General features: G+C 37.3%; 1 protein-coding gene across 2 annotated transcripts in view; it reads left to right on the top strand.

Annotated features, from left to right (window-relative positions):
• Positions 1 to 26,191, top strand: part of KHDRBS2 (KH RNA binding domain containing, signal transduction associated 2) — a 500,563-nt gene that overhangs the window by 213,131 nt on the left and 261,241 nt on the right. The gene's annotated exons all lie outside the window — the stretch shown is intronic.

Consider the following 26,191-nt stretch of genomic DNA (forward strand, 5'->3'; position numbering starts at 1 on the left):
TTTTCAGACATAGCACAACCGATAAATGTCCATTAATGTCAGATTTATGCACCAGGAGCATTAAGAAATTGGCAGCAGACCCTCAGATCTCTTAAGTGAATTTTGAAAATGAGTGTGTTTTGCCTTTACCTAAGTTAAAAAAAAAGACAGACACAATTATCAACCATGAAGGTAAAATATTTCCCACTGATTTATTTGTTTATTTAATAAGAGTAATATTTCAATTGGGTAAGTGATTTTTCCTCTTTATTTACTATATAAAATTCATCTATTGGGGTATAAATTTTATTAACTGAGTTGGAAGAGCTCTATGTTGTCTACTTTGGTAATATTGATTTAACTAAAAAAAAATAAAATGGTGGTATTTTAGGAAGCAATAGTAATATATTTTGCTAATAACACATGCTACATATAGCAACTGATAATTGATATTAATTGAACAACTTCAGCAAGCCTTAATTCAATACACATTTACTGTGTTAAGTTATGCTTTTCTTATTATTGATTTTAAGTCAATGCTCTCTATTACATCCATTGCCATGGTTACTTAAACATTTTAATATAATTTTTTTTATGGAGCGGTCAGGTCAGAGGGAGATAGGGTTAGTTCTATGAATGTTGTATTATGGGTAATCAATACTAATAAATATAAATCTTAGCTCAGTGATCCTACCAGAATGCCTATATTTTACTCACTGACAATGTCTGGAGAAATGATTCTCCCCAGTGTGAAATTTTAGGTGAAATTGGTACGTTATTCTTCAAATCATTAAAGTAAGCAAAGTTCTAACATCCAAAGACTTTATTTGTTTATTATTTATTTATTTATTTATCTGAATTTTGGAGGGTTGCATTGGTTAATAAAACCGTATAGGTTTCAAGTGTATGATTCTATAATACATCATCTGCATGCTGCATGATCTGCTCACCACCCAAAGTCAAGTCTCTTTCTGTCATCATTTATCTCCCCTTTTCCCTCTAACAATTCCCCCCACCCCCTATTTTAAAGTGATAATCCAATAGATAAGAAGACTAGTGATCTCCTAAATCTATCAAGTGTTCTGTCAGGTTAATTTGCCTAATTCTTTTATTCCTTCAGGGTTGGGAAATTTCTTTTTAATGTAATTTTGTTTTGTTGTTTTATACATTCTCTTTTTTTAGTAAAAGCCTTGTCAGATAACCCACTTTTCTTTGACCTAAGTATGAAATAGATGTGTCAGTAATAAGGACAAAGAAAATTGAAACAAAAACTCAACTTTTTACCTCTGCGGTTTGTTCACTTGTGTCATTTTAGTTCATCTTCTGTGTACTGGCTGGGGCAAAAGTAGATTTATAGTCATTCATATGAAAAATAATACAATAATTAATAAATAATACAAGAATAAACTATGCATTCCACGTACTCATAACTGCAAACCTACTTTCCCCCACCCTGTGTGGCATTATGTGCGCACAGATTCTATTGGTCATATTTTTTGGAAAGGCCAAATTACTCAATTCATATTTTTTTTTAAAAAAAGTAATGTGAGTAGAGTCTATAAATAGCTTGGGTTAACATTCAGAAGTGAATGTATTTACCAAGTGTCAAAAAATGTATTCTTATTGAGACTATGTTCCATGATATTGTCACTGAAGCTTGCTTTGCTGTTATTGTTGTAAATCTTGGTTTTCTGTTGTGTTTTTTGTTTGTTTGTTCCATTCAGGACAATTTTGAGTTCTTATTTTAGTAGTTATTACCCTCTCACAAGTATTTTCTGTTATTTTGAAAAATATTTTAATTTTTCTAACATATTCAGTGTTTCTAACCAGTGTCACATAAAGAGGAGTCCAATTTATAAAGAACAAATGATTGTAAGGCTTTCAATTTTGTGGACAGTGGTTTTTATTAATTAAATATATTGGGGTGACATTGGTCCACATGATCATATAGGTTCCAGGTGTGGGTTTCTATGTTATAAGATCTGTATATTGTGCCCTGTGCCCACCACCCAAAGTCAGTTTTGTGTCATCAACTTAAGTAGTAGATTTCCTTAGTGATCCTCCAAATATAAAAATAATGTGTTACCTTCTATGATGAAACTCTGGGTATATTTGATGGTTTTTAAAACTTTAAACCAGAGATTACTGACCCATTAACTCCACTAATTAGGCTGAAACCTAATTTGCATGTTCTTTAAGGACTTTGCCCTTGAGTTTCTCATCTACTTTTATATTTCACTAATCATTTAAATTGTACTTCCCAAGTAAGGTGACTAAAACAGAGTAAGCTTCTCCAATAATACTCTGAATGGTGTAAGAAAGGCTTGCTTCTCAATCACCATATATCAGTTTTGATTCATAAGTGTTGTTACCTTTCCAGCCAATATGCCTTTTGACAATTTTTCCTTCTTTTAAAAATGCATTTCTTTGTATGTCAGCAGACCATGTTTCTGCTGAATTTTAGACAGATTTAATAGTACCAGCTTTTAATAATAGCCAAATTATTTTTGTTATTGAAGAGCCATGCTTTTGCAATTTTGCATTATTTGAAAACTGTTAAACCTATACTTGATTAAATCCCACAAATCTGTATGATGCTGGATTTGATACTTCTATTTCCCTTTCCCATTATTTCATTATTTGATACCAAAGTTGTAATAAGTTGTCTTTCAGTTTAATTCTGAAGTCCATTCTCATTGTTGCTAATTTTCTCTTTTTAATCCTCACCCGAGGATATTTTTCCATTGATTTTTAGAAAGAGTGGAAGAGACAGGGAAAGAGAAATATCTATGTGGAACATATCAATTGGTTGCCTCTGGCATGCGCCCTCACCAGAGCCTAGGTCAGGGAGGAGCCTACAACCAAGGTACATGCCCTTGACTAGAATCCGAAGTCCAAAGCTCTATCCACTGAACAAACCGGCTAAGGCATAATTTTTTTAAAAATATATTTTTTATTGATTTCATAGAGGAAGGTGCTGGGGTTCTTGTTCCAGCATCTAGAAGGGTTCAACAATCTGGAGAAAGGCTGTGTGTAACTTAGGTAAGAGTCCAGAGACTAAGCATAATTTTGAAAGGCATTTGGGGGTCAGAGGAGCCTAGCTAAAGAAACTAAGATCTTCTTGTCTCAGGACCCCATGCTTTTTATTAACACAGATTGTCCTGAGGCAAGGCAGAGATATACACTTCAAAGGGTCCGGTTTTGTATACAGGGTCCATTGTCAGAATGGGGAGAATTAGCCTACGGCTGTTCAGGTGTTTGGCCAGTAGGAGGCAATAACGTAGATTAAGATGCCCTGAGCTGTCTGGCAGCAAACAATCAATTTAACGCATCCTTTTCAGGTTTGGGGAAATGCCTTGCCACTCCAGATTTCAGCCCTGCTGAACATGCTGGAATTGGCTTCTGGCAGAAAGGAGAGGGAAAGAGATAGAAGCATCAATGATGAGGAAGAATCATTGATCAGCTGCCTCTTGCATATCCCTCACCAGGGATCAAGCTGCAATCCGGGCATATACCCTACACGGGAATTGAACCAAGGACCCCTCAGTTTGTAGGCAGATGCTCTATCTACTGAAACAAATCAGCCATGGCAGGGCATAATTTTTAACAATAATGGGAGATGGTAAAGAGTTTTGAATTTACATTCTAATCAAATTAACATACTTCGTTGGACTCTGTTGAGAAGGATTCTGGGGATACTTTTGAGTTTAGCACAAATAAAATTAAGAACAAGTAGTGATACTATATACTATGGCTGTGTAACTGAGAAAATGGTAGAATTTTGCTCTACATTTGCCTGTCACTTAATCTAGGTGAATGTTTCTGATTTTTTTGAAACAAGAACTCTCAGTAAGAATTATGTTTTACAACATGACCCAGCACACACCCACACAAACATACACACACACACACACACACACAGGCACACACACACATAATTGTGGTAGGATGAATAATAGCCCCCAAAGAGGTCCACATCCTAATAAACCTGGAGAGTGTAATGTAGTTATCTTACATGGTAAAAGAGATTTTGCAGATGTAATCAAGGTGAGAATCTTGAGATGAAGAGGATGTGCTGGATATCCAAGTGGGCCCAGTGTAACCGCAAGTGTCCTTATGGGACAAAAATAGATATTTTTCCTGATTAGAGTCAGGAAAAATAAATGTAAATATGTAACGAGGAGGTGTGAAATAGAAATAGAGGTTGGAGTGACATACTTTCAAAATGGAAGATGGGACCATAAGCCAAGGAATGCAAGCAGCCTCTAGAAAGTGGGAAAGGCAAGAAACTGTTTCTCCTCTGAAATCTCCAGAAGGAATGTAGCCCTGCTGACACCCGGGTGTGTAGACTTCTGGTCTGAAGAACTTTAAGAGCATATATTTGTAAGTTTCAGGTAAAGTATTACAGCAGCAATAGGAAACCGATACAATAATATATAATTGAAACATAAATTTTATCAAATAATACTAGGGGTGTGTGTGTGTGTGTGTGTGTGTGTGTGTGTGTTTACCAAACCTTACTATATGTCATGCTCTTTGATATTATGATTCTATTGTATTCTATTCTCTTTCACTTTTTAAAGTGTCAGTTGAAATCCAATAAACTGTTGTATTGACTTATAGTTTGATGCACCAATGATCTGTTACGTGCACTTTAAAAACACAGGTCTAAATTTATTTTCTTATTTTTTTTATTGTTCTAAATCTTACTTAAGATTGGTTATAAATATTTAATCTTAGATTCATAAATTTTTCCACTTTTAAATCATGGCACAGTTGTTGTTTTTAATTTTTCTCATTCAGTATTTCTGCCTATAAAAGTGGCCTTTCAAAGTTGCATATCTTATTTGCAAACACACCTGCTGTAAACATAAATTTTATAGATTGAGTCATTAGGTCAAGTGATGCATTTACTTATTAAAAATAGTTTAAAGTATTAGTTTGCATAGAAGCCATGCTACGAAATTACTAATGTTGAACCAAAGAATCATGAACCTTATAGTCATAGATCATATTTTAGTGAGAATTAAAGACTGTTTTCTTTCTAGATAGTTTATATATTTTTGCTTTTATTTGCATTTTACTTTATTATAACTTAGATTAGCTATTCACTTGGACTCAGCTATAGTTTTATTGATATTTATCTTGTTTTTGTCTTTGTAATTGTAGGGGAAAACAACTTCTTTAATGTCCTTTTATTTCCACAATATTATAAGGAGCATCTAATCTTTAAATTTGTTTTAATAATAAATATCTAATATTTTTTATTTTTAGTATAAAGTTTTGTCAAATAAACACGAGAGTAAATTTGGTGGGCAGAAAAATACTTTAAAAAGAAAATATATCCTTTTATAATTTAATACATATATTGTTTTTAACTGGTTTTAATATTCAGTTTGCTCTAGTACCACCAAAACCTTCTTGTGTTAACGATATATTATCTGATTTGAGTTGGTTGGTGAAATCAATGTAATACATGGGATTAATAATAATAATAAGACTATTTATAACTTTTAGCACTTAGAGACCAATTCTGAAATTTAAGAGGGATTGTTTTGAGAGTTCATAAATGCAGCATGTGCCTACAGTATATAAAGGAAAGGGGTACAGTGAAAACATCTTTAAGTTATAGCAACATTGTTGCTTATAATAATGATGCTTGATCACATTTTAATTTATAGAAGAGGTCCCATATATAAGGAATGAACATTAAAAATGTCAATTGCCCCTAGCTGGTGTGGCTCAGTGAATAGAGCATTGGTCTGCGGACTGAAGGGTCCAGATTTTTTTCCTGTCAAGAGTACATGCCCGGATTGCAGGCTTGATCCCCAGAAGGGGTTGTGCAGGAGTCAGCCAATCAATGATTTTCTCTATTCATTGATGTTTCTATCTCTCTCCTCCTCTCCCTTCCTCTCTGAAAACAATAAAAATATATTTTTTAAAAAAATGTTCATTTCAATCACTATGCAAATTTAATTAGAATATTTATGAGATTTCTTGTTTGTTAATACAGAAAGAAAATATTGCATTTCTGAAGGTACTTGAAAGTCACAGATCTGTAATACTTTCTACACAAAAATAAATTAAAATTTAAAGTCACTTACAAATGTTTTTCTTTGTTGAAGAAGTAGTTGATTTTGATGTAATGGAAAAGTTAAAAGTTAATTGGTCGCCATTCATTTATTTTAATATAAATGAGTTAGGTCACTTTCTCAGTCAATTTATATGGTTACTTTAGGGTTTTTTTTAAAAAAATTAATGAATACATTCAAACTGATCTATATTTTGCATTAGTGCCAAAAAGAATTTTAGCCAGTGCAAATGCATAAATGTAAGAGGTTCAGAAACAAGGTAAATAAGATATAGTCAAAGAAACATAGATTTTGGAAATATGACGAAGCCTAAAACTGGTTTGGTATAGTGAAAAGTATGTACATACATATATTTATATCTCTGTATGATAAAGTTATACTTAGGTGAGCGTGTAGCACCTGGTTTTGAATTTGAGGTGAATTTGGGTGAAGGGAAGGTCAAGAGGAGGAAAAGGGTGTCCATTTTATCCTGTGATCTGCAGATCAATTTCAAATGGACCTAAGTTCTAATTTTTTAGAACCAAGATGGCCTGTTTTATTCTTTCCATGAATTTGAAAGGCACAAAAGAGAAGACATATAAACAAAATATATTTAAAAAATTATGTCAGAAATGAAGACAAAAACAATGTTCTGGAACTTCTATAAATATAATATGGTTTAATACCATGATTTCAAAAAATAAAGGTCAATAAAGAAATTAGTTTTCCATTGCAGGAAAGAAATGCCCTGTCAAATTTGGTTTGTTTGGCCTACTTGGTTTTGTTCAGAAGTATTATTTAAAACAAAAAATATAGATCCTGTGAATTTTTAAAAAAATCTATTTTTGCTAGAGGGAATTGGATGCCTTCCAGAAACTTTGACTAGAATTTTTCAGGAGCATAACAAATAGCAACAATATATTATGGGTAAAATTTTGTCAATGAAGTATAATTACAAATTGGGGATTAAAATACTTATGCCCTGAATTAATCCAATAGCTTTACATTGTTTAAAATTGCCTTAATTACACTGCTTTAATGACTTTTTATTTTACTCATAATCTTTCAGAATGCTTTGAAGTTTTCAATAAGTCTCATTCAGGTTTTGAATTTAACTAATTATACTGAAGAGAAAATATATTTTATTTCTAGTATCACTGTATGCATAATAATTAAACTATTTAATGTTCATTCATACCTATAATTCAGCTTTAAAATTAATTCTGATTACTATATCTCCACACACTTCGTTACATTGTCAAACAGCGAGCCAACATGTTGATTGTAGTTGATGGTAGGCTCCAACTTATGTGTGCAAAGCATTTTTCTCAGACATTTTTTGGAACCTAATGCTTTCTGAATGTGCTATAATCATTTGTCTCTGTAATACTGTGCATATCTTGTGGAAGGGTGCTCTTCATTTCTGCATCATGGCAGCTAAATGTCTTTGGAGCTTAGGAAGAGAAAACATAGCCTGGGCTGGGTGTTAATTGGGAGAACACTGAAGTCTTGGCATCTGCCTTGAGAGAACATTCTCCAGAGTCAGTCAATATGTTGCCTCTCATCAACTCCTCACGGGCTGTATTCAGGATTAGGAGGATTCAAAGCTGGTTGAATCCTCAAAGTGCTTACTTAATAAATTGGTGTTAAATTGGAAGAAGTTCCTACATTGAGGCAAGATAATTTTTTTCAGTGGAGTTAGATGGGAATATCAATATCATGGGCACCAAATTCGCACAACAAACAAGGATAGATAAACTTGAATAATGAGCTGCATTTGACTGATTCTTCCCATTAAAAATTTTAACAGCCAATTTCAAATCATCAGTGATGTTACCTATAAGCACTAGCAATGCATATGAGAGAGTTCTGGTGACCTCTGTTGTCTCCTGGTTAAAGAGGAGTTGAGGGTGGGACAGTATGTTAGCTGGTATTTATGGACCTTTTTAGCCAGAATCAATAAGATAATAATTATTTTCTCTGTACTGTGATAAAAAATACTAAAAATAAAACTGTAGACAGTTCTAAAAACTGCACTTTAAGAGGGTTGTTAAAAACCTAGAATTCATCTGAATGAGAGTCCAGGTTAGCAAGAGGTTCCCAAAAGAATGATTCAACTCAGAAAACAAATGATGGAAATGTTTTAGTTTGAAAATATATGTTTCTTTATTTGTTTAGTAGTTAAAATGCTGTCACAATGAAGTGATAATCAAGCTCCATGTGACTCAAGAGAGCAAAAATTGAGGTTGATAGAAGTTTTAAGTTCTAGATTTCAACTTCATGTGGAGAATTTAATAAGAAATGGGGGCACCCTGAATTGGAATAAGTTGCTTTTGCAGAGGGAAAACATTTCCATTTTCCTGTCTGCTAACTGTTCTTTGATATAATAAAATTTAAAATATAAAGTGAATACCTACTTTTCTAATAAGTCCAAGAAAAAATATTTTTAGCAAACTTGATTATAACAAAACTTAGGATATAGATATAAAACCAAAAAGCTACTTATAAAACTAAACTGGATACAGAGATTCAGTGTTGTTGTTTTTTTCCCTACTCGTTTCATATATATAATATCTTTATCAGAGTGTTGACATCAGTTCTTTACTCGCCAATTTTTGGACCATCTAAAGCTTTCCTGAGCACCTTGTTCCACGTTCATGTAAGTTGTTTGTGCTACAGCTCTTTTTGAGTCTCTATATGATACGCTAATTAGAAATTCCAGCCCAAATCACAGATGCTTTTTTATAAAGCATTAAAACATTTTTAGCATTTGCCCTGTAAGCAGATTATACATGATAATATTGCTTTTAAAAGTGACCTTTTTTTGTCATCGCTGGTTGGCTCAGTGGATAGAGCATCAGCCTGTAGGCTGAAGGGTCCTGGGTTTGATTCTGGTGAAGGGCACATGCCCAAGTTTTGGGCTTGATCTACAGTGGGGGCATGCAGGAGGCAGCCGATCAATGTTTCTCTCTCATCACTGATGTTTCTGTCTCTCTCTCCCTCTTCCTTCCTCTCTGAAATCAATAAAAATATATTTAAAAAATTTTAATAAACAAAAGTAATCTTTATTATTGTTGTTGTTAATCCTTACCAGAGGATATCTTTCCAGTGATTTTTAGAGAGTGGAAGGAATGGGGAGAGACACACAGAGAGAAAAATGGGCTCAGGGACCTAGCCTGCACCATGGGGTATGTGCCCTTGATCAGAATCGAACCAGAGACCTTTCAGTCTGTGGGCCAATGCACTATCCACTAATCCAAACTGACTAGGTCTAAAAGTGATCTTTTTAAAAATATATTTTATTACTTTTTAACAGAGAGGAAGGGAGATGTATCGAGAGTTAGAAACATCCATGAGAGAGCAACATCAATCAGCTGCCTTCTGCACACCCCCTACTGGGGATGTGCCCGCAACCAAGGTACATGCCCTTGACCAGAATTGAACCCGGGACCTTTCAGTCCACAGGCTGACGCTCTATCCACTGAGCCAAACCGGTTAGGGCTAAAAGTGACCTTTAAAAGACTAGTTTACATAGTCAATGTTGAGGTCATAATATCCCCAGAAATAATTATAGTTATGCTCCCTTTTTAAAATTTTCTTTCTTTTTTAATTAGTATTACTTGGTGACCTATAAGTATCTTGAGCTAACATGCATTGATGGAAGTTTTTACAGATTAATGTATCTTCCATAAACAGTAATTTTTTTTTAAATGAAGCAATTTACAAAGCCCCATGTAATATGAAAGTTTGAAGGACATGTGTTTAAGGCATCTCTCTAAAGATTGATAATTGGTGGGAGAAGGTAGTGAATCAACTTAAAACCAGACAGATACAGCATTTCATAAACTGCCTGTTGATTTTTTTCTCTGAAAAATGATACTAAATAATATTAAACTCCTATATCCCCCAAATCCCTTCTTAGATTAGATAATTAATATCCATTTAAATCCCTAGTTATGACCATGGGGCCTCCCCTCTCAGGTTCATTCTAATTCTTCCATATTAGATCACATTGCACTTCTTGCACACTTGCCTCATGATCCTTGGCAAGAGCTTTTGCTGTTTCAGACACAAATGCCTTCATGCCTTTACTGGTGATTAAGGCTGACCATCTAATTTTTTGTCTTAATCCTGAATGCTTGAGAGTGAAAGGGGGTACTATTAATTCTTGGATAAAGGTATTGCTGTGAACCTGTATTCTCCAAGACAAACAGGTGAGATTATAATCAGGCTATTCTTCCTTCTTGACCTACTACCTCCTCATTTGCAAACCCCAGCCATCCTTCAAATCCCAACTTACCCATCCTATATAATAAAAGCCCATCCTATTGGTTGTCAGTTCAACCAATCAAAGCATAGTATGCTAATGATATGCTAAGGATGCTCAACTGCTCTCTATGATTTGCACTGACCACCAGGGGGCAGACACTCCGACCGGTAGGTTAGCTTGCTGCTGTGGTCTGGTGATCAGGACTGAGCAAGATGGAGCCCTTCCTCAGTTCCTCCCTGGCTGGCCAACTTCCCATGTTCCTCCCTGGCCCTGATTGTGCACCGATGGGGTCCCTTGGCCTGGCCTGCACCCTCTCGCAATCCAGGAAGCCTTGGGGGATGTTGGAGAGCCAGTTTCGGCCTGATCCCGCAGGCCAGGCTGAGGGACCCCACTGGTGCACAAATTCGTGCACCGGGCCTCTAGTATCTCTTATATAATACTTCATATATTATGAAAGTAGACATTACGTGTGTTGAAATTAAAACAAAAATAGTCATTTATAGCCTGAAGTACTTCTTTACTAATGTTTGGAAATGTTATGTCAGCAATTATATCCCTTGGAAATGGAACAATTATTGCCATTGTGATCTTTTCAACCAATTGCACTTTTTTGTGGTTTCACACAATTCTGTGGCTACTTTTGTAAAATTCAAGGACAAAGCTTCCTCTCCCCCACACCAGCTTTTTTTCTTTTCCTCAAACATACCAAAATTTTCCTGCTTGAAGACATTTTCTCTTATTCTTCACTTTGCCTGTAATACTGCCCCCACCTACCCACTCCCCCTCTGATTTTTTAGTAATCCAGCACCCTCTCATTACGCAGTATAAAGCTCAGAGTAGCCCCCTGACTACCCTATGCGAATAATGCTCTATCCCCCTGGATTCTCCTACCCTTCTCTCTTTTTTATTGCGTTTATGATATGAAATTATATACTAATTTTTGTATCCTTTTATTATTTGTCTCATTCCACTGGAGTCTAAGCCCTGTGGGAAGACTGGCTTTGGTTACTGCTGGGTCCCCTCACATTGGACCAGTGTTCCCTAGGTAGAGGGGCCCAGTAAACATTGCTGTGTGAATACATATGCCCAGGAGTGAACTCGCATAACTTTTCTTCTGACCTCTGGTACTCACCAGAATCTATACATGATGCCTACTCTCTCCATGTAAATGATGAACTGTCTGAGCTCAGGGTCCACCCCAAAAACTCACAGCACAGAGTATATTTGCATGAAGATGCATTTAAAACATGTATTACTTAAATAAATTAACATATGTGTTAGTGACTATTTAGAGTAGAACCATCAATTCCAACCTTCTAGATATTTTACAGAAAAATCCAATATGTTTCAAAGGGGAATGATTGAGAATTCGTAAATAACTGATAGATTTCCTTTTATCAGAGTTGGCCTCTGGAATAAAAGTAATCCACTGTCAATCCATGCTGGCCATGAAAGAAGTCTTTTTAGAGTTTAGTTATATTCCAGTGCCTGCTGTCATTCCAAACAGTGTATTTAAAAGTGGGTGGCTATACCCTTGGTTACTCCTCCTTGAAGAATTCCTCCATTGACAATTAAGGCCTTATTAGAATGCCTATGATCATTTTAAACAGGAATTGATTTCTTTGAAATTCAAAAATATATTCACTTCCCTATCCTTTTGTTAAGTATGTAAGAGAAACTTTCCTCTTAGACATTATCAATATATTTTGGCTAAGGCAGAGTGAAAGACAGAAACAGAAAACAATCTATATATACTAGAGGCCTAGTGCACAAAATTTGGGCATGAGTGGGGTCCCTAGGCCTGGCCGGAGATCAGGACTGATCAGGTTCCCCGCCGCCCATCTCCCCGCCTCCCCGCCTCCTCCTTCCCTTGCCGCCCGCATCCACTGCCACCCACCCCTGATTCTCCATCCCAGCCCGGGGCCCACCCCAATGAGGCGATTGGGACCTGCCAGCTGGGAGGAGGGACCAGGAGGTTGGCCGGCAGGCCTTGATCAGACGATTGGGGCCTGCTGGCTGGGGGAAGGAAAAAGGGGAGGGACCTAGGAGATTGGCCGCCAGCCCCAAGGAGGGAGCTGGCCCTCAGCTCCCCTGGGAAAGGGGCCGTGTCTGACGCTACCCACCCCCAGTTCCCCATCCCAGCCCAGGGGCTTGGCCCCGATTGGGTGATCAGGGCCTGCCAGCCGGGGGGAGAAATCAGGAGGTTGGCCAGGAGGCTCCATCAGCGATTGGGGCCTGTGGTCTGGGGGCAGCTCCTGCGTTGAGTGTCTGCCCCCTGGTGGTCAGTGTGCGTCATAGCGACTGGTTGACCGGTCGTTCAGTCGCTTAGGCTTTTTTATATATACTAGAGTCCCAGTGCACGGAATTCATGCACGGGGGTCCTCTCAGCCCAGCCTGCACCCTCTCCAATCCGGAACCCCTTGTGGGACGTCTGACTGCTGGTTTAGGCCCAATCCTGGGGACAGGGCCCAAACCGGCAGTTGGACATCCCTCTCACAATCTGGGACCACTGGCTCCTAACTACTCACCTGCCTGCCTGCCTGATCATCCCTAACTGCCCCCCCCATAAGCCTGATCTCCCTAACTGCCTCTGCCTGCTGGCCTGATTGCTCCTAACTGCTTCCCCTGCCATCCTGGTTGCCCCCAACTGTTCCCCCCCACCACTGGCCTGATCGCCCCACGCAGCCTGCTGTTTAGTCATTTGGTCGTCCCTCACTAACCCCCCTGCCGGCCTGGTCACCCCAGGCAGCCTGCTGGTTATTACTGTTAGTGTGATGGCGTCCTGGACAATTTGTATATTCCTCTATTATTAGTATAGGTATAAAAACCTAAGCGACTGTTACAACAGAATGACCGGAACAACCGATCGCTATGATGCGCACTGACCATCAGAGGCAGACACTCAATGCAATAGTCGTCAGTGCACACCCACAGCCAACCTCCTGCAGCCAGCCAACCACCCATGGTCCCTCCCTCTGGCATGCCAGCCCCAATAAGCCACAATCAGGACTGGACAAGACAGCCCCGGCTGGCCCCGATCGCTGGCCAGGCCAAGGGTCCCCACCTGTGCATGAATTAGTGCACTGGGCCTCTAGTCATATGATAAGACATTACAATATCTAAATGATCCAGATTCCTAAATCTTCCATTCCCCTTGGAAAGTGTTTATTATCCAAGTAACAGAAAAAAAGCTGTTTATTTGGTTAAGACAATTAATACAAAAAATATATAGAGGTTATACATCTTATTAAAATTTATATATTGTCTAAGAAGCCTCACTTAAGTATACTGTGCTCTAATCTACCTTCCGATCTTTTTCTCTTTTCTCTCACACATACATTTAGCTCTCCAAAGAGAGTTTCTTTTCTTTTTTAAAATATTTTTAAAAATTTTTATCTTTCCATTACAGAGAGTTTCTTGTGTACTGAAAGACATTGCATTCCTGATAGCTAGCTCCTTTTAACAGCTGACGATGGGGTAAACAGCAAAATGTCAGCAGGTCAGAATCCATTCTCTGGTTTGATTGCACATGGGATAATATATGATTATTAATTGAGCACTTGACAGTTATCATTGAGCCAGTGTTTGAGTTATTCCATTCTGTAGGATTTTGTCTGGTTTATTGAAGAACACTCTTCATTTCCTTAAAAGTTGAAATACAGGCACATTGTGGATAGTCAATATATATAATTAATATATTTTGCAGACACTTAACTAGCAATGTTGGCAGCAGGAGCAAGACAGCTAAATATATATGCTCCCTTCAAAAAAAAACAAAACATATTTTTTGGTTTATTTTTTTAAATATAATTTTATTTATCTTTTATTTTTTTTAATATATTTTTATTGATTTTTAGAGAGGGAGGGAGAGGGAAAGAGATATAGAAACATCAATTATGAGAGAGAATTATTGATCAGCTGCCTCCTGCACACCTCCCACTGGGGAGCAAGCACACTACCCTGGCATGTAGCCCTTGGCAGAAATCGAATCTGGGACCCTTCAGTCCATAGGCCCATGCTCTGTCCACTGAGTCCAACCTGCTAGGGCTTGGTTTATTTATTTATTCGTTTTTGTGGTTGAAGAGGTGGAGGGCAGTTGTGTGGGCCTCCTGTCTTTGACCTGTGTTCTCTCTAGATATTCATCATTGCTGACTGCCACAGCCAGAGGCATGCTTGCTGTCAGGTTAGCTGTGGAAGGGTAGGCGCTCTGCTGAGAAGAGACTGCATTAAGACTTTGCAGACTCGATTATTATTTTTATATTCATCCTCTCTCAGTGCTACAGGGTAAACACTAGTTCTTTAAACTATTCTCATTCCACTTCTCCCTGCTGTTTATGTAGCATCCAAAGAGGCTCGTTACCCTGAGGTAAAGAGTGAGTCTAAGCCCCATTTAAACGTAGGTAGGTGGTGATGAACAATTTCCAGACGATGCAATGAAAATAGCTCTTGTCAGGGTTAGTGAGGGGAAAGTCCCTCTCCTGAAAGAGATATTTTCTGGGTGACTTGAGGCAAGATGTGCTATGAATAGCCCAAGCCCAGGACCTTAGCTGTTCCTTCCATACTTATACGTTTTCCAAAAAATGTCCATTTCACACATGTTAAGAAAATTTTTAGAATCAAGGGTTTTCTACATCCCAGGTAAATTTTGTGGTAGCTGTAGTGTTATATGCCCAAATTCAGATTCCTGGCCAACAATGGCATATGAAACAGTTACAAAAGGGCACAAGTAAGTCCTTTCCCTCCTGTGCTCTAAATCTTACCTTTCTGGCATCTCTGGTGCTAGGTTTGTATTTTCCAGTCCTGACAGAATATTCAGTAAGTATAAAGAAACAAAGCAGAGATGAACTCATAAGAAACAAGTTGTGTTTATAAACAGCATTCAGTTTCTACAACGTTAGTAATGGATTTCTTTGAAATTCAAAAATATGCTCACCCCCCCATCTTTTTGTTAAGTGTATAAGAGAAACTTTCCTCTTAGACATGATCAATATATTTTGGCTAAGACAGAGTGCAAGACAGAAAGGGAAAACAATCATATGATAATACATTACAAAATCTAAATGATCAGATTCCTAAATCCCCCATTCCCCCTGGAAAGTGTTTATTACCTAAGTTACATAAAACTTAGCTGTTTATTTGATTAAAACAATTAATACAAAAAGTACATAGAGGTTATACATCTTATTAAAATTTAGATATTTGTAAGCCTCACTTAAGTATACTGTGCCCTAACCTACCTCCCATCTCTCTCTCTCTTTTTCTCTCTCTCTCACAATGCTTACAGAAAAAACAAACAAACAAAAACAACAACAACAATAACAAAAAAAACCCACTCCCTGTTTAATAAGACCCATGGAACCAAATATTCTGATGGAGGATACTATCAGTATTAGTATTATAATATCAAATATTTATGACTTAATATTATTCAGAAGATGTTATACTGCAGATTGTGTGGAGCAGTCGGTTCTACAGTGCTGGCTGTGTGCAGTCTAGATGAATATATTTGATCTGAAACTAGAAGTAGAACAGAGGTCCACAGGGGTTTGAACGAGGATGATGCTTTCAGAGAAAGGTGAGGATTTTCTCCTTTAGTGATTTGAGAATAGTGTCTGGGAAAGGATGGCAGAGATGAAACTGGCGAGCTAAGCCAGTGCCAGATTAAAAAGGTCTGCAATGCCATGTTGAAATTGTAGAATTTTAGGTAAATAGGATATCAGCAGAGGCTTGTAAGCAGGAACTAATACGATCCGAAAACCCTTTTTTTTTCAGAAAGCTAAAAGTGACAACCATATATGGTATTTATTCACCTGTGCCTATGCTATAAATGTGGATGCCCTTTCACATGGATTCCAGGTGTATTCTAGTCCGTGGTTAGTCACTTTCTAGGTCCTAATTGTGTTCCCTTCTCAGTCTCATTGCTTGATGAACAGCATAATGCGTTTGTTCAAAGTACAGTCTTCCATATTAGATTTTCAAGGGCCAAGTTGATCTGTCTGCTGCCCTTGCATTCCCGGTGGGCAGCATCTCTACAATTCTGCAGGGGTTTCTGCAGCAGCTTCTGTGGACTTCTTGTTGCTCTCTTCGCCTTTTGGCTGTAGTCACTCCACATCAGCACCCAGGATGTAGCTCTTTTGGTTTCTTGCTGTGGTCTCCTCTATAAATATGTCTGGCTGCATAAGACATCCTCTCCCAAATTGCTATCCCAGTGCTAAATGTTCTTTCAGACCAGCATTCACCTATTGCTCCCTGCCAACTGGGATTCACTCATATTTGCTTTTCTATTCTTGGTTGGCAGTGACCCCTTGGGGCTCAGAAACAATTCTGGCAATAACTCTGGGTTAAAGATGACTTTACTATGATCCTCTTAGCCAGCTCTCACGTTGTCTTCACTTCTTGATTGGTTCATAGGTTCCATTTCATCCCACCTTTCTCTCTGGGCCCTACTCCAAATTCAAAAGAGCCCTGTCTCAGGATTCATGAAGACTTTTCATCCTTGGAGACACCTCTTCTTGAAATGGAAAATGGGATGCTGGTACCCCGAGAACTAGCTTGCTAAGTAATGTGACTCATAAAGTACTTTCCATCTTCTCCCAAGTTCTTGGCAAACAGCTTTTGTTTTATTTATTGCTGTAGTCGGCATATACTCAGAACGTTTTAGGTCCTCATTAATTCTAGACTACTGAGACTTCTTGGAAATAGGCCTTGTCTTTTTGCATTAGTGGAAATGTTTCAACAGACTTAATTCCAGGTAGTCTAAACACTGTATTTCTTGGAAGAGCATAGTAATTGTCATAATTTGTAGTGAACTAGATAAAATAATGAATTATCATCTTATTATATCATCAGCATCCATGGCCCTAGGAACTCTGCAGCCATTGAGTCCTCGGTGCTTGAGAAGGGTTATTGAATACTTTATATCATTTCTGGAAAGTAAATATAATTATGCATATAAAGCACTCAGCACAGGGCCTGCTAAGTGATCCTGGTAAACATATCTGTATTTCTAAATTCAAAATTTTATAGGTGAGATGTCCATTGCTGATGATATTTTTTCTCTTTATACATCTAGTTCTAGAACCTTGCAAGAGTGTTTTGCTGTGGGCTTGTTTGCTTGCTTGCTCTTGCTTTACTTAAACTTCAGGGATTATGCTGAGATAAACCTCAATGTGAATCTTTTTCTCTTCAATCCTGGATGGAATCAAGTGAGCCCTTATAATCTGCAGATCATAATTTTTTTTATTATTTGCTTGTTTTTGCTCTTCCTTATGTTCTGCTTTCTTTTTGTGGAATTTTTATTATTTACATATTAGCTCTATCCTCCATATCTCTGATATTTTTTCTTCATTATGATTATGTACTCAAGTACTTTTCTTTGCATTCATCTTTCTGAAGAAAAATTCTGCTTTTGATCATTCTCTCCATACTTGAATCTACTGAATTGCTGTCTCGGTTTGCGTTCCCCTGGAAAAAGACCTGTATCAGGGCTTCATTACATGAAGTTCATGTGGAAGGAGATCTCTGGAAACTCTGGTAGAGGAGTGAGGGAGTAAAATGAGAAGATGAAGGAAACCGTTTGATGTGCCTTTCCAAACAAGTGAAACTGTGAAAAGACTGAACCTTATCCCATTGGGGTCCTTTGAGAAAGAAAGGCATGTACGTTACCCCATCTAAGGACTGAGTAAGCTGGGGTTTAGAAGCCAACTGTCCCCAATCAGTTGAGAGATGCTCCTGGAGGGAGTTAATTCCCTGGACTGTCACTCTACTACGTGCATGATAAGTAGGGCTGTTATTCCCAGCCAGACCAGAACTCTGGCAAAAAGATAAATAAGTGCTGGTTGCATTGAGATAGTAAGGCAAAGAGGGAAATAGGCAGAGCATCAACAGCATCTGTTGCTATTCGTTTCAGTGAGTGTTGGGGAAATATAATTAATGACAAAGTCTTCTCCCAGCCCAGAAATCTTTTCCAAAGAGCTAGCAGAGAAGGAAGACACTTTTATTATTGAATAAGCATTAAACCAGAATGGGGTAGACATCACAGGCAACCCACTAAGATTGAAAAAACAGGATGAAATTTCAATCTTTTGTGTAGAGAAGCAGATACAACCCATTGTATACTTGTTCTCAGCATAAACAAGAACTGGTCCTCAAGTAAGAGGACTTGACAGCACCGTCTGTCACACAGAGTTCATTCTGGCTTTATCTGGTTAGTGGGGATGACCATTTGTGTTAGCTAATGGCTTCATCCAAAGGAAAACCAAACTTCTCCTATCTTTATGACAGGAGGTAGTTTTGCAACTTGGAGCAAGGCACCCACCAAAGTTAGGGTCCTCCCCTCCCACAGAAACCTAGAGAGACAGGGTGCTATTTCCTTTGATGTTTACATTTCAAAGATATCTCTGGGAGCTCCTTGAAAAAGACATTCTGGGTCTTACAGCTGACAAAAGGCCCATTCATATATCAAAGAGAGAACTTAAAATCACACATTTTATAAAGTAAGTGCTCTGAGAAATGGAGGGAGGGAAGTCTCTTGCAAGGAGAACTAAGCCTCATGCTTTTAGTTTCCTTTTGTCCTTACCTTGGAAATTTTTGTACCTGCATTTTATTTCAATTGCTTCCTAAAATGTATTCATTCAAGTGTTCCTCCTTTACTTCCTGCGATTTACCTGGCAGTGTTTAAATGGCATGTGTTCTCATGTTCTGCCTGCTTTTCCTTCTGTGGCTGCTAGTATTGCATGTTATTTTTGTCAGCTTAGAAAAGGTTTTGGAAATTAAATATTGAAGTCCTTTAAATTGTGAGTGGGAGACAGAGAATTTCCCACCCCTGTTGACCTCTGGTCTGTCCTTGGTTTCCCTTATTTCTCCCAGCCTCAAAGGCAACCTCCTTCTTGGTTTCTTTTTATCCTTCATGGGGATGTCCTTTCCCCATGAAGTCCACAGATGTCTAAGTTCCAGCTTCTTCCCAGGATCTACTTCCCACTTTCTGGATCCACTGGGCTTCAACACTGTTCTCCAAGTGCTTCCACCTCCCATACAGTCCCCTGCACTGAACCTGAACAAAGCCCATTCCCATGGGCTGCATATGAAAAAGAAGCTAGAGAAGCATAGTTAGATAATTTGTGTTCCCAGATGGTTCTATTCCTAAAAACGTGTTTGTGAGCCTCTTAATTACATTTATTTATTTATTTATTACGTTTATTTATTTACGTTTATTTATTTATTTTTTAAATCCTCACCCAGAGATATGTTTTACTGATTTTAAGAGAGAAAAAGGAAGGAAGAGAGAGAAGCATGGATTGGTTGCTTCCTACATGCTCCTGGACTGGGAATCAAACCCACATTTTATGGGACAGTGCTCCAACCAGCTGAGTCTAAGCCAGGACTAAGCAAATGGCTTTTAATTAAAATGTAGGGACATGACCTTTCATATGTCAATTAATGAGGATGAGTTGTAAGTCTTTCCATAGGTTCCATTTTGTCAAAATTAATTGTTTTCTTTTTCTTGAAGAATGAAATAGCTCTTTTATTCTACCAAGGTATTCTTTTCACCGTTTGAATAATAGGCCTTCATAGTCTGAATAGTTAGACTATCCTTGATGAACCCAAAGTGTATGATTTGATTGTCCTCAATTGAAGGTTTCAACCTCTAGTAAACCCACAACTTCCAATACTAGCATAAGGAGTCTTCTGTTTGCCATATCTCCTTCTCCACTTTCAAAATAGTGACCTACTTTTAAAAACATCATCCTTGGTTACATTGATGCTTCTGATACTTTACCCTTCATGAATCTAGATGGTGCTAGAACTGGTGTGCAGAGTGAAAAGATTTCTCTCTCGTAATTGACCCTGTGGAGGATGGATGGCTATAAGCTGGAAAAGTTATTGCCATCTTCAATTCAAGAGAGCAGGGCCCAGCTGGGTGGCTCAGAGGTTGAGTGTCACTCTATGAACCAGGAGGTCGCAGTTCAGTTCCTGGTCAGGGCACATGCCCGGGTTTCAGGCTCCATCCCCATCAGGGCACGTGCAGGAGGCAGCTGATCAATGATTCTCTCATCATTGATGTTTCTATCTCTCTCTTCCTCTTCTTTCCTCTCTAAAATCAATAAAAACATATTTAAAAAAACAAAAACAGAGAGCAGGGATTTGTAAGTGAAGACCACAAGAACCTGAGGTGCTCTTTGGAATTAAGCCATTGCTTCTCTATCATGTATGTATGTATATCCATTTGTACAAAAACCTTTTGTGTGCATAAATTTTGACAACTAATTTATACATAAAAGAATTTTCACATATGTGTATTTAAAAATGCTTTTAAGTTAGTGATTCAGACAAATCCCAAACAGGCCATGGTATAAATAATAAATGTGTGTTTATTTCAATTTCTTGATGGAGAAAGCTGTGCAGACAATAGACTTATTTATTTCTGAAGAGGATTTATGTTAAAGGAATATTCCCTGGGGTGTTGAGGAGAAAAAGCCTTCAAAAAGCACTCTAGTAAATTATAACTCTCAGGATAAAATATGACAGTAATAATTGCCAAAGTAAAAACTAAAGTATAAAACTTGCATGTACTTTATATCATGTGTTTTCAACTTTAAAAAAAAAAAATGAATGTATTCCTGTCACTGGAAGAGCTACTCCTGGGAGAATAATTGAGATATTTGAATACATTAACTCTTTCAGCTCATATATAATTTTATATATATAGATTCTAATTTTAAATATTTAGCAATGATCATATTTGGTTAGTGCTTACTATGTTACTCCTACTAGTACTGTCATTATTTTACAAGTGAGGAATTAAAAGCCCAAAATTGTGAGGTTAGTTGCTCTAGTTTTCACAGTATTAAGTGGGAGAGCTGGGATTTTAACCCTGGCCATCATGAACGGAACCTGGGATGTTAAAACTGCCATCATATGTGACCTTGCAATATTATATGGTCCATGTGACATACTGTAGACTATAAATTAATAATAAATTTAAAAGTTAAAATTCAAGAAGGCATATGCAATGATGTTGGTTTTTCCTTATCTTCCCCAAACATGTGTGAGCTCTTTAGCTTACAGTAGTTTTAAATGTGCATTCTCTTAAAGTTATACATTTAAATTAACTCAATAATAAGTAAACCAGCATCAAACTGATTCACTTTGTTACAACTCTTTGAAGAAATACTTAATTAGAAAGTTTTGTAATTATACTATTTCAAGGGAATTTAATTTTCATAACCAACAGCCATGACCATAAGAGTATGGCTTCGAAGTCAGTCAGGCAGACCAAATGCCATTCTCTCACTTCCTGAATCACTGCAACCAAGTCACTTAGCTCCTCTGAGAGAAAACCTTTCATTTCTTCGAGAGTTTATAGTGTACCAGGCACCATACTTGTGATCTATACATATTACCTTCTGTTATCCTTGTCTGAGAAATCTAGAGTTTCCTTATCATGTAGATTAAGAACCTGAATCTCAAAAAATTTAGTAACTTTTTCCAAATACTATTGGTAATAAATATCAGTGCTGTTAACTTAAATATAGATCTCTCTAACCTCAAGATCTTTTTTTTTTTTAATTTCCACTACACCTTAGGGTTCTATGAAGATTAAATGGTATAATGTGAATAAAATATGCAATAGCAGCCTCATTCTAGACGTTCAAAGATTGACCTGAATAGTTGCCATTTAGAGTTTTGGTTTTTCTCAGTAATATATCTTAGAACACTGTTTGGAAAGTGGATTTTCTAATAGTAAAGTCTACTTTGCAGGATAAGGATGTCTCTGAAGAAAAGTCACATAGTGAGTCATGATTTTTTAAAGCTATGAGAAACCTTTGACATTTTCATGTCTACCATTGTCTGTTGTTTTTAGTTTGCTGATCTTGTGGAACAGTATTCCCTTACCTGACATTTTATGCATAAACAGGTGTAAGTTGAGCTGATATGGTTGAATGGGATGCGGGAGAATCCTCATTTTGCTCTAACATAGTCCATAAGGCGCCTTTCTGTAACCCTCCTGGCCCCATATATCACCACTTGAAAACTACCTCTCTAGTACATAACCTTCTCTGTTCATATATATCTAAACACATAGGACATAGGTGTTTAAAAATGATGAATAAGGTATCAACTCAGTTATTCAGGTGTTCTCTCTACTGACAGTGTTGGTGATGGGATTCCTTTCAGGAAATTCTGGAAAAATACCAAAATCTGGAAAACACAAAGGAGGAATATATGATCTATATCATATTATGAACAGCTTATAACATATTCTTAAAAAAAATGCCCAAAGCACATGACTATCTTTCTTAATTTGACAAAATGAAAACATTTTCTTTTTCTAAAATCACACTGTAAAAAGTGCTTTAGTGTGTGTGTATGAGTGTGAGTATGTGTGTGCACTTACGTGTACATTTCCATACTGTGACTTCTAATGTGTCATTTACTGGTGTTCCCCTTATTTCATTGAGCTCCATAATGACCTGGACATGTGAGCTTGGGAATTAGCATTCAATAACTAAATTACTCTGTTTAATACAGGTGAAAATAATTTTAAATTCCCTAGGAAATTTCAGACAGGAAGAGAGAGTAATATGAGCATTAGAGATAGAAGAGAAAAAAAATAAAATTGTGTAATGAAGCAGGAAGGGCTTGGGACAAGAGAATACAATTTTTTTTTTTTAGTTGTCCCTAATGAGATTATCAATATGACCTCTTTGCTTTGTGCCCTATGATAGTTTCCTTGAAATCTATGTTACCCATAAGTGATTTTGAGAGTGGGTCTTTTAGGGTATTTTAAGAAATTTTGAGTTTTGCATTACAATTGGCATTTGGTAAATCCAGAGACCAAATGGCTGGACTCAGTGCCAGAGCACATCTGATTCTGTGTTCTGGTTGGGAATTTGTCTTAAATTGTCTGAGCTAAGGTAGAATACCCATTTGTGAGCTGACTTGAGTCCCTGCCCCCCAAAATAGAATCAGGGTGTGGAGGGTCCTAAACAATCCTGCCACCAGTATTCAAGGAAATAGAGATCTTTCATGAAGCCCATTTGTTTTTGGAATACAACATGAATTATTCATGAGAAATTATGCAAACTAATCTGAACTCACCCTTCAAAAAAAAAAAACTTTGGATGAAGGCCTTGTTTGGAACCGATGGTTGCAAACAGAGAGTTAGAAATAAACAATGTGATGTGAGAGCACACACATTTTTAGGTAAGCCCTTCAAAAAGGAAATTAGTCAGAATGTTGAAAATAGTAGTTTCACCCCCCACTGATGGGCACACAGCTACTAAATCAGACCCTTACGGGGGAGAGGAAAGGACATTCATGGCAGATGTGCCTTTTGTGTAAAAATCTGTAATCTGCTGTAGGTGCCCTGAGAGCACAGAATTATAGGGCCAGGATACCAGGAAATTGCTGAGAGACCACTGGCCGAGTTCTTCCGGAAACTAGAGCTACCCCTGGGGAAATATGAATGTATAAAAAATTTACTTGCACTTGTGTACCTGTACCAGCAACACACCTCTAGTGATTAACAGTTTGACCTCTGGATATCAGATTACCTGGATGGTAATGCAACTCGATGATGCATACTCTGTGTAACTCTTGGTAAGTTTCTCTCTCTGTGCCACAGTCTCCTCATTAGCAAAAGGAGGGAAATAACATTATCTAACAGAAAGTGTAGTCATGCAGAGAGAATTAGATAATCCATGGAAAGTACTCTGTAACTTTGACCTAAAAAACAATACCAAAACTATGACTTCTATTTCATTACTATTATTATAGTAAAAGGAGACTTGAAAAAAATACCCTGAAAGTGATAAAAGTGTATCTTGAATTGTGTGGTTGTTGATTTTATAAAAAAACAAAAAAACATTTGTACTTTAGAGGATTTTTTTTCAGGTTTTCTTCAATAAACATGCTATTTTGAATTAGGAGCAAAAATTTCTAATTGTCAAATTATTTACACTTCAGGAATATGTCTGTTGTAGAAGATAACATACAAATAATATTTCTGATGGAAAAGTTTCCTTTTAATTTCTTACCAATTAAATGCAAGAATGCAGTTCCAGTTATACTCTATTTAGTGCCATGTTAGTCTCTGTCAAATAACTAATAAAAACTGATGTATTTTACTTATATTTTTACCTTAGGGTGTAACATGGGGATTGGTTGGAGATATATAAAACTGGATTTGATATTTTCTAATGACTTGGTTTAGAATCTCTTATATTTAGTAACCAGTAATTTTTTTAAAGTGTGTTTTTATTTATTTTAGAGAGAGGAAGGGAGAGGGAGAGAGAGATAGAAATATCAATAATGAGAGAGAATCATTGATAGCTGCCTCCTGCGCTCCCCCTACTGGGGATCGAGCAGGAAACCCAGGCATATGCCCTGACTGGGAATTGAATCCTGATCTCTTGGTTCATAGGTTGATGTTCAACCACTGAACCACACTGGCTGGCCTTTAATGCCTTTTTTGTTGAGGTAAAGAAATCAGTGTTATGATTCTTATGCCACATCTCACAGTACATAGGCCTTATAAAACTTGGCTAGTGAGGAACCCTTAATAACCAGCTGGAAATCAGCTTAGGAGTATTGAGAAAGGATCACAATCAGGCAACCCCTGGTTTAACTATCCCAGCAATTATGTGTAAATAAGCCTACACCTGAGATAAGAAGCAGCTTGCCTCCCGGTGGAACCCAAAGAGGAAGGAAATGTTTCCTATACTCCAGGGTGCATACTCCTTTAGTCAAGCCCCGCTTTTCTTCCCCAACTGAGAATTTGGAACCAAGAAAAACTCTTTTAAATAAAAAGTCCTAGTTAGATATAGAGGGTTGCTAGCAGAGTGGAGTGTGGATTACCAGGTTGAAAGATGTTGATATTCCTGAGGTCTGAGTACTGTAGATGATAAATGAGCAGGAAAGGAGGCTGCCTCTTCTACCCGTCTCCGTCATGGACTTTCCATGTGTTGACATGATGGGCTTCTGTAGTCAGATAAACACATTAACCTGGGCCCTACAGTTAACTTATCCAAAATCAATAGCAAATTTGCTTTTGTTTATCCGGCTTAGGTCTACTTGGGTCATTTTTTCAATTTAATTTCCATATAAAACTAAAAAATGCTTTTTTATCCTTTGAAATTTAATGAAACAACTGCTAGATAATTGGGGAGGGGTGTCAAGAAACATGTTAATTATTTAACAAAATTTTGCTTCTTTGAATTCCTAAAAGAAAAATGCAACTCTGATTGCAAAATGAGCTGGGTTTGAATCCTAACTTTGCTGAAGCTACTAAGTCTTTTAAACTGAGTTTCCTAATCTGTGAGTAATGTACAAGATTATTGTGATATTAGAGATGACATGTGTAGAATACATAGCACACACTAGCAAAGTATATGGATCAGATGCTGATTGGCTCTTCACCTGGATTGAAGAGCCAATCAGGCTTCACTAATCACTTGGGTACAGGACTGTGAAAAATCTGCTCCAATAGGAATGCATTGTTAGTTCAGCTGAGGATATGTAGCTCATGCATAATCAATGCCAACATAATACTTATCCATCATCTCTTTAACGTTCTCCTGTTGACCAAAATGAGGCAACACATTTTACAGAGGATGTGGGTGTGAAGCTCAATGATAATCTGGGTTAGTGGAATTTGTTGGGGAGATAACCACTGGTTTTGCATACTTTAATAGCAAACAACCTTTCACCACTTAAAGGTTACTGAAAAGTTCTCGTTCTCTTAAAGAATAGGGACAATCTTTGGTTTATTATTTGCAAAATCTTACTTATCAAATATAAAAACAATCATTTTTTTTCCAAAATGAGGTGGTGCACACTGAAGAGTTAATGGCAGTTCTGCTAAGTCTTC

The sequence above is a fragment of the Myotis myotis genome, unplaced genomic scaffold, assembly GCF_014108235.1.
Source record: "Myotis myotis isolate mMyoMyo1 unplaced genomic scaffold, mMyoMyo1.p scaffold_m19_p_7, whole genome shotgun sequence".
NCBI classification, from domain to species: Eukaryota; Metazoa; Chordata; class Mammalia; order Chiroptera; family Vespertilionidae; genus Myotis; species Myotis myotis.